Source organism: Phacochoerus africanus, chromosome 12 (genome assembly GCF_016906955.1).
Source record: "Phacochoerus africanus isolate WHEZ1 chromosome 12, ROS_Pafr_v1, whole genome shotgun sequence".
Taxonomy (NCBI): domain Eukaryota; kingdom Metazoa; phylum Chordata; class Mammalia; order Artiodactyla; family Suidae; genus Phacochoerus; species Phacochoerus africanus.
In genome coordinates this window covers 47,323,916-47,332,923 of record NC_062555.1, presented here as the reverse complement: position 1 = coordinate 47,332,923, position 9,008 = coordinate 47,323,916, and positions in this window count along the sequence as shown.

The following is a 9,008-nucleotide window of genomic DNA, read 5'->3' as shown; positions in this document are numbered from 1 at the left end:
TCTGTGAATAACATTCGTCAAGGCTTTTGAGAAGAAATTATTTGTGAAATGTGTTTAACAAACTTTCTACTTAAAATTCACATCAGAGTAACCACTTTAAGTACAATGAAATGCCATTTTAATAATTTCATAAAATATTTTAGAGATGGATAGCTACTTTAAATTTACATGCCAGCTATGTAAATGGCCGTAAGTGATTTTTCATCATCCTAAATGAAAGAATGGTAAGTAGCCCAATGTGAATGAGTGCAGGCTTCCCATTTAGAGTTTATTAAACTAAAAGGATGCTAATCAGTCAATATATTTAAGACAACACCTGTTGGGGAAGGCGATGGATTAGCTAAGATAAATTATTTTTCAGAGTTAGAATTAACTCTAACAAGAATTTATCTTTAATAAGTAAATCGGCAGTGAGAACACAACAGAGTTGCTAAGGGTGAGTTTGACCTTCAGGAATAACCCCACGCTTGGAGTTCCCACTGTGGCGTAGCCAGTTAATGATCCAGCATTGTCTCTGTGGAGGTGCTGATCCAACCCCTGGCCCAGCGCAGTGGGTTAAGGATCTGGCGTTGCCACAGCTGTGGCGTGGGTCACAGGTGCAGCTCGGATACAATCCCTGGCCCAGGAATTTCCGCATGCCTCGGTGCAACCAGAAAAGAAAGAACCTCAGCCTTAAAGCTGAGAGGAGTGAGATCTGGGATTTCAGATCTTTGTAGGATTTCCTGATAGATGGGCTGGCAATTGCTTTTCTCCTCTGGCGTAAATAGGACAATGACACTTACAGTGGTGTCTACCCTGAAACTCAGTGTCTGTATGTGGACACTTAGACTCTACATATTGCTTTGGTTTTGCATTTTAATACTCAGTAATAACCTATATGAAAAAAGAATCTAAAAAAGAATGCATATGTGTATTATGTATAATTGATTCACTTTGCTGTACACCTCAAACTAACACAACTGTGGATGTCAACTCTACTCCAATACTTTTTTAAAAAAAGGCTTTTTCATAAGCTTTAATATCAGAAGTGATGACACTGAAGCAGAAGTAGTTTAGCTTTGAGCAGCAATGCAACCTTTTAAAAATCGTATTTGTAAAGCAACATGAAATTCTGTTGACTCCTCTGCTGTAAAAAAAAAAAATTGGCTTGAGTCTTTAAGTTAATTGCTGTGACTAGAGGTGATTTAAATAACAGTTTTAAAGTAATAATATTTTTTCACACAACTGATTTTTCCAAGGAATGCAGGATAGATTTACAAATTGTTTTGACCAGATTTTGTCAGCAAAGAATCCAGGTTTGTTTCAGTGGGAAATCAAGCTCTTTGATGCGTATCAATTAGATTTTATGAAAACATATATGTCTAGTTAATTCTTGTAGTAATGTTTTAGCTGATTTGGAATTTGATAATTTTTCTTGGGAAGAAGAGTATAAATTTGGATGCAAAATTAGTTCATATTAATCTATAATTTCTCCTTGATTATATTGTTTATGATTCTATAATACTTTAAAAACAGAAAACATAAAGCATTATTATATAGATGTTATTATATTATATAGGTACCATTTCATGTTCTGTACTTTCTACATTTTACCAACTTTAATTTTAGATGTCTTATGCTGGGTCAAAGCCAAACCTGACAGAACATACTTTTGTCTGATAATATTTAACAGTTAAAAGTACGTGGGATTTTAAGCTTTTAAACATTTCTCTCAGGGCTAACCTAACACACATATATGGAATTCATTTATTAATTTTTTCAATATTCATCCCACTCAGCAGCCACTGAAAGCTTATTTGGTATAAGCCACTGAGCTGAGTCATGGTGAGGTTACAAAGAGGAATAAAATATAGCCTCTGATGCATGGGGAGTGTGTTTATTAGGCTAGTTACCTAACTCATGTAACAAAAGAGATCCAAAATACAGTGGCTTAAATAGGATAGAAATGCATTTATCACCCCTGTAGCAGCCCATAGGTGACTGTATCCAGAGCAATGGGGCTGTGCTGCTTACCCTGAATATGTGCTTCCCCAGATGGCTCCAGCCATCAGGTCTTCCGGCCCAAAGGAAGGAGAAATTCAGGACCAGCAGCTTTCACTGAAGGAGGTGGCTGAAATCACATGCATCATTTCTGCCTGCTTCTCATTGGCATGAACTTAGACTGGCAGCCACACCCTAAGGAATGTGGTCTCTAACTGGCAGTGGGCACCCAACCAGAACTTAGTGAATTCATCCCTGATGAGAAGGGGAACTCTGTAATTAACGGGGTCAAAATATTTTTTATTGACATACAGTCGACTTACAATATTGTGTTAATTTCTGCTGCACAGCAAAGGGATTCATTTATACGTATATATATATGCATTCTTTTTTATATTCTGTTCCATTATGGCTTATCACAGGATGTTGAATATAGTTGCCTGTGCTGGACAGTAGGACCTTGTTGTTTCTCCATCCTATGTGTGCTAGTTTGCATCTGCTAATCCTAAACCCACTCCTTCCCTTCCCCATCCTCTTGGCAACCACAAGTCTGTTCTCTGTGTCTGTGAGTCTGTTTCTATTTCATTGATATGTTCATTTGTGTTGTATTTCAGATTCTGCATATAAGTGATATCATATGGTATTTGTCTTTCTCTTCCTGAATTACTTCACTTAGCATGATGCTTTCTAGATTGATCCATGTTTCTGCAAATGGCATTGTTTCATTCATTTTTATGGCTGAATAGTATTCCATTGTATATTTGGACCCCATCTTCTTTAATCCATTCATCTGTCGATAGACATTTAGGTTGTTTCTGTCTTAGCTATTGTGAATAGTGCAGATGTGATCATTGGGGTGCATCTGTCTTTTCAAATTATAATCTTGCCTGGATGTATGCCTAGGAGTGGGATTGCAGGATCATATAGCAGAAGGGGTGAAAATATTAATACCTGCCACAACATGGATGAATCTCAAAACAGTAAGTTAAATAAAAGTCAGTCACGCAAGATTAGATGCTGGGCGATTCCATCCGTGTGAAACTCTGGGAAAGGCAGAGTATGGCGTAGCAGGTTAGTGACTGCCTGGAGCAGGGTCCCAGGGAGGTGACTGACACTGAGGAGTGTGGAAGAAGACTTTCTGGGTGATGGAAATGTTCTAGAACTTGATGGCAGTTACATGACTTTACACAATGACCGAAATTCATGAAGCTCTACACCTGCAGTGAGTTATTGTTGTTGTTGCTGCTGCTCTTGTTATTTCTCCTTTGAGTGGAGTTCATAAAATTTCCAGGGCGTTAAGGAAAAAAGAAAATCACTGGTTAAGTTTGGAATGCTTAAGCCAGAGAACTAAGATTGCTTTATTTTGTTTGAATTACTTTTTGCTTTAAGTGGCAAGTATGTGTATTTGTTAAGATAATTCAAATGACTATTGCATGGACGCATAAGTTGTTTCCATAACTTGGCTATTGCGAATAGTGCTGCAGTGAAAGTAGGGGTTCATGTATCTTTTTGAATTATAGTTTTATTTGGATATGTGCTCAGGAGTGGGATTCTGGATGATATGGTAATTCTATTCATAACTTTTCGAGGAACCTCCATGCTGTTTCCCATAGTGGCTGTACCAACTTACCTTCCCACCAACAATGTAGGCGGCTTCTCTTCTCCACACCCTCTCTAGCATTTATTCGTAGGCTTTTTAAGTGATGACCATTCTCACCAATGTGACCTGTGTCCCTCACTGAAGTTTTGATTTGCATTTCTCTAATGATTAGTGACATTGAGCACTTTTCATGTGCCTTTTGGACATCTGTGTGTCTTCTTTGGAGAAATAGCTATTTAGGTTTTTGTTCATTTTTCCATTGGGGTTGTTTGTTTTGTTGTTGTTGAGTTGTATAAGCTCTTCGTATATTTTGGAAATTAAGCCTTGGTCGGTTGTATCATTTGCAAATATTTTCACCCATCCTTTAGGTTGTCTTCGTTTTGTTCATGGTTTCTGTTGCTATGAAAAAGCTTGTGATCTGATACTATTTTTACCATCAAAAGAATGTGCTGCTGCCTTTGAGGAACAGACTTCACTTGTCCCCTGGCAGAGAAGCGAGGACTGGAGGGTCCTTCAGCATCCCCTGCTCTCAACCCAGTCCCTTCTGATTTGCTTCCAGGCAGCTTCCCTTCTTCCCAGATGCTTGTGGCTCCCCTCGGGGCCCCATCCTTAGCAGTAAGTTACCCCTGTTAAGAGCATTGTTTGAGAATGGGCAGTGATGTTTTCCAAACTACCCCCTCCCAGACCACCCTCCCCGCCTCTGAAAACTTAAAACTCTTCTTGAACTAGAAATGATACCCTGGACACTGTGAGCATCTCCAGTGGATCTTTAGAGGGTGTCACCCTATCTTTGCACACGCCACGAATCTGAGAGTCAAGGGTGGTCATTTCACATTCAAGTCTGGTTTCCCCCTTGTCTTCAAAAGACTTAATGAGAGCCAGGTGGACAGTTTCTGGGCTGTGATCGCAGGCTGTGCACAGGATCTAATATGTGCAACTCATAGGGGTTCTTTGTCATAATGATTATTCTGGGCTCTGCTGAGTTTTGCATTGGTCCTTGTCTAATCACAAAATTGCTACCTGCCCTTGAGAGGTGTTTTACTGTGTGCTCCTCCTTGTCTAGTGTACGGGTGTTATTATATAGCACCACATTGCCCCACCAAACACCATCACCATTGGCTGTCCATTTGTGTGCATCTAAGAGCTGATTCACTGCGCCGAGCCCATTTTGTAGTGTTTGGTGACCTTGAGCCGAAGTTCAGCATCCTTGGCAGGCCTCTTTCCCCTTGGCCACAGCCCTGCATGTCCCTGATCCTTCCAAGAGATGCAAATGCAACAGCAGCAGCTGAAGAGGTGAAAATAACCAAGAATAAAATAGATACAAATTCAGAAAAGTACTGGAAAATAACGGTCAGCCAAAGTAGTTCTCTTTCGACCCTGAACATTCCATAGGACCTCAGGATGAGTTGGCTGCCACACGGCAATTTCGAATAGGAAAAAAAGAACCATATGTGTATTGATGTGTGTTTTCATATATTTTCTTTTTAGGGCCACACCCACAGCATGCAGGAGTTACCAAGCCAGGGATCGAACCTGAGCCATAGCAGTGACAATGCTGGGTCTTCAACCCGCTGCACCACAAAGGAACTCCATGCTTTCATTTTTTTTTTTCAGGCCCCCATCTGTGGCATATAGAAGTTCTTAAGCTAGGGGGTTGAATCAGAGCTGCAGCCACCAGCCTGAGCCACAGCCACGTGGGATCTGAGACACGTCTGTGACCTACACCACAGCTCCCAGCAACACCAGATCCTTAACCCTCTGAGCGAGGCCAGGGATCGAACCTGCATCCTCACAGACATTATGTCAGGTTCTTAACCTGCTGAGCCACATCGGGAAGTCCATCAGATGGTGGAGTTCTGACTAGAGCTTTGGCTCTCAGGCCCAGGCAAATGACTGCCATACCATGCTGAGATCCATGAAATGTAGAGAGCCAGGAACAGAAACTTCTACTGTAGTTCAATTTTTAACCAGACACAAATAAAACTTTCGGCCTTCATAGAAAGAAATGAATCTAGTGGATGGATGATGTCAGCAGCTCATTTTCTGTGAATGCTTTCAAAGTGGGCTTTATTTTTTCATGTTTTTTTAAAAAATGTTATGCAGATTAGAAAGCCAACCCTTATCGAAATACACAGTGTCTTTGAGCAAGCAGTCCCCCCAAATGAATACCTCCTTCTGGCCTGGATTGTTCTCTCAGCATTCCAAGCTGACATGGCCACATTTCTTCAGTTATATGTTCTATTCCCCATGAGACTCCAGGGCCGCCCACCCAAAAGCATGAACGTTTGCTATATGACCATAAAAGTCCCCCCCATGAGTCATATTTAAGAGACAAGGCAAGTGGGCTGCATCAGCACAAGAAAAGCAGCCTCCCTCCTGGATTGAAGAAAAGGTACCCTTCACACTCTGGCTGCTGAAATCTTCCCAAGAGAAGAGTGATTTGCAAAGGACAGAAAACTTTGCCCCACTGTGCAGAGATGGCCATAATCTTTGCTTGTGTTTTTTTTCCCCCTGAAGGTATTTTAATGCCTCGGATCTTAAGCCTAAAGCTGTCTCTGAGATCAAGAGACATATTTAAACGTTTATGCATTCAGTTCATGATTCAGAGATTTATTTATAAGACCGTTGATTCTGGGACACCCAACTCTTGCATTGAAACTGCTGAAGTGAGTCATGTTCGTGGGAGGTAGTCGTACTACCAGAAAGTACAACTAACTTGTAAGCTTCTCTTTAAAATGTCCATTCACAGTCTGCAGTTACTGCAAATAACAGGCTACCAGGAACTCGCTTGGCTTTATGGCCGCATATGTTTATCATGCATGCATTAGACTCTACCCAAACAGACTTTGTCACCGAGGGGTTCTCAGAGGAGAAGAGAGTCCTTTCATTTAAGGCTCCGAATAGATTTCTGATGATTGAAAAGACATATATCTCAAGGTCTCCCCTCTGTGATAGGGAACAAAGCCCTGAAAACAGCTGACTCCAAAGACAAAGAATGGATCGCAATGTGGTGAGAGTGTCTACATATGATTCATGCCTCATTAAGGATTAGACCAGCCCCCTGTCCTTACGGGAGGCACTCCCCTTTTTAACACCTCTGTGCCTCTTGCTGGCTGGTTCCGTGTCCTCCTGGGACCCTCTCTGACTCTCCACTTTGAGACCAATGAAGCCTATTGCCGCCGAGCAGCAGCAGAGTGAGCCAGGAAGCTTCTCGTGGCCGTGATGGTGGAGTTTCTGAGAACATCCTACAGTTCACATAGCCATGACTAAGGAGGAAGTTTCCACTGGTCAATGCCTCATAGCTCACAGAAGACGTCTAGAGAGCTGGTGTTGTCCAAAGGACAAGGAGTAGGAGGGGATCACATGTCTAGAGGCAGCTGAAATAAGGGGCTTCCACGGCAGGGGTCGGGAAGCGTCAGAAAGGCGGGGTGGGATTTACATAGACCAGCTCCGGCCACTGGATGGCTTTACTCGGCCATGGCTTAGCCTGCCTTTGGCTTAGCCTTGCTTGACACGTCTCAGCTGTGATACTCAGCCCTCCTGATTTCCCCTAAAATCTCCCTGGACCCCTGAGCCAAGCATGCTTTCCTTGGTGGGATTGAGACTCGCCAGCTCTAAAACCAGCCTCCTGAGGCACCTGTGACTCATCTACTTTCTTGGACCTGTTCACATTCATTCATTCATTCATTGACTCGACGTTGATTCAATAACCAGTTCCTGTCTCCCCTTGGTATGTCAGTGGTGCTGGGGGCTGGATGCTCCTGTAGACATAACCCAGTCTCTGCCTTTGTGGATGGTACTGCCTGGTTGGGGAGCTGGCCAGGAAAAGTGGCAATTTCAAAACCATATACTAAAAGCTACATAGGGGTGAGTGGGTGCTATGGGGACACATCAAAAGGCTGCTCCACCTGATCTGGGAGCAGAAAACACTCAAAGAGCTTAGGTTTAAGCCAAGCCGTGAGGGAAAAGCAGGGGATAGGCAAATGACTTAAGGGAGAGTGACAGTAAGGAGGGAAGGTTCTATGGAAAAGGAAAGGAACAGACTGATGTCTGTGGGATCCAGGCAGATCCAGTTCAGAGAAGCATGTGGATGGAGAAAAAAGTAAAACAGTTAGTGGCGTGAAGACTGAGGAGCCTGGACGGGGAGATCAGATGTGAAGAGCCTTGTCTGCCATGTTTCACAGTGGAGGAATTCCTGTTGTGGCTCAGTGGGGTTAAGGACCCAGCGTGGTCTCCATGAGGATGCAAGTTTGATCCCTGGCCTCCATCAGTGGGTTAAGGATCTAGTGTTGCCATGGCTGTGGTGTAGGCCAGCTGCTGCAGCTCCAGATTGACCCCAAGCCTGGGAACAGCCTTAAAAAGAAAACACACAGAAAAACCAACACAAAGTGCAGCGTTATTGGGATTAGTTAGGAATGACCCCAGGTACCATGTTTCCATTAGAACAGCTGTGTCCAGATGTGGGATAGGCTTGTATCCAAGCCTCCAGACTTCACCCTGAATAGGTGAGTCGACTCTTAAGCATTTAGCTGGCTTCCCTCCCCTTATCCCACTGTTAACCCAGGTTGTGACCACAGCACGCACCATTTGTGTCCCCTGACTGGTGGCCTCCCCCAAGTCATGGGGTCACACATTCCTCTCCTCAATCTCTGTGGCCCATCTGGGCTCACAACACACCTCCAGGGCTCTGGTTTCATGCATTTCTATCAACATGCCTCTCTTGCTTAATGGTAACTCATATTAAGATCTGGAACATGTAAAAATGTAGGAGCTTACCGTTGACTCCATAACTACGATGGGCAGGAGAAGTTTCCAGTCAATACAGTAATGATTAAAAAAGACTAAGCTTCCAGCTTCATGGAGCTGAAGAGACAGATAAACAAGATAGCGGAGAGTGACGGTTCTTATGTAGAAAATTGTTATGAGGATGATGCCTGTTCTGTAGAAAACTTAAGCAGTAGGGGTTGCTGGACAGTGTTATTTTACTTTAGGATTGTACATATACACACAATAGAATAGATGCATGCTGTCATACTACGAGCCTATGTCAGTAAGTTTTTTAATGACCTCAGGATTCAAAAATCAGAGAATTTACGTAACCAGTTTGAAATCATAAATTTGGATTGTCGCTTATCAATATCAGTTTTCAAAAGTCAGACTTTTTGTTTACTAAATTCAATGTGTGATTATAATTTTAGATTTGTCATGGAATAAACCGGATTTTGCCATCATCTTATGGTCTAAATGCCCCTGCTTTAAATAAGGTGACTCAATGCATTGTTGAATTAGGATTTTGCTGTAAGAAAATAATAGTTAAGCACTTCACTGTCTTTTAAAATTTATTTTATTGAATTATATTTGATTTAGAATGTTGTGTTAGTTTCTGCTGTACAGCAGAGTGATTTGGTTCTAGATAGATAGATAGATA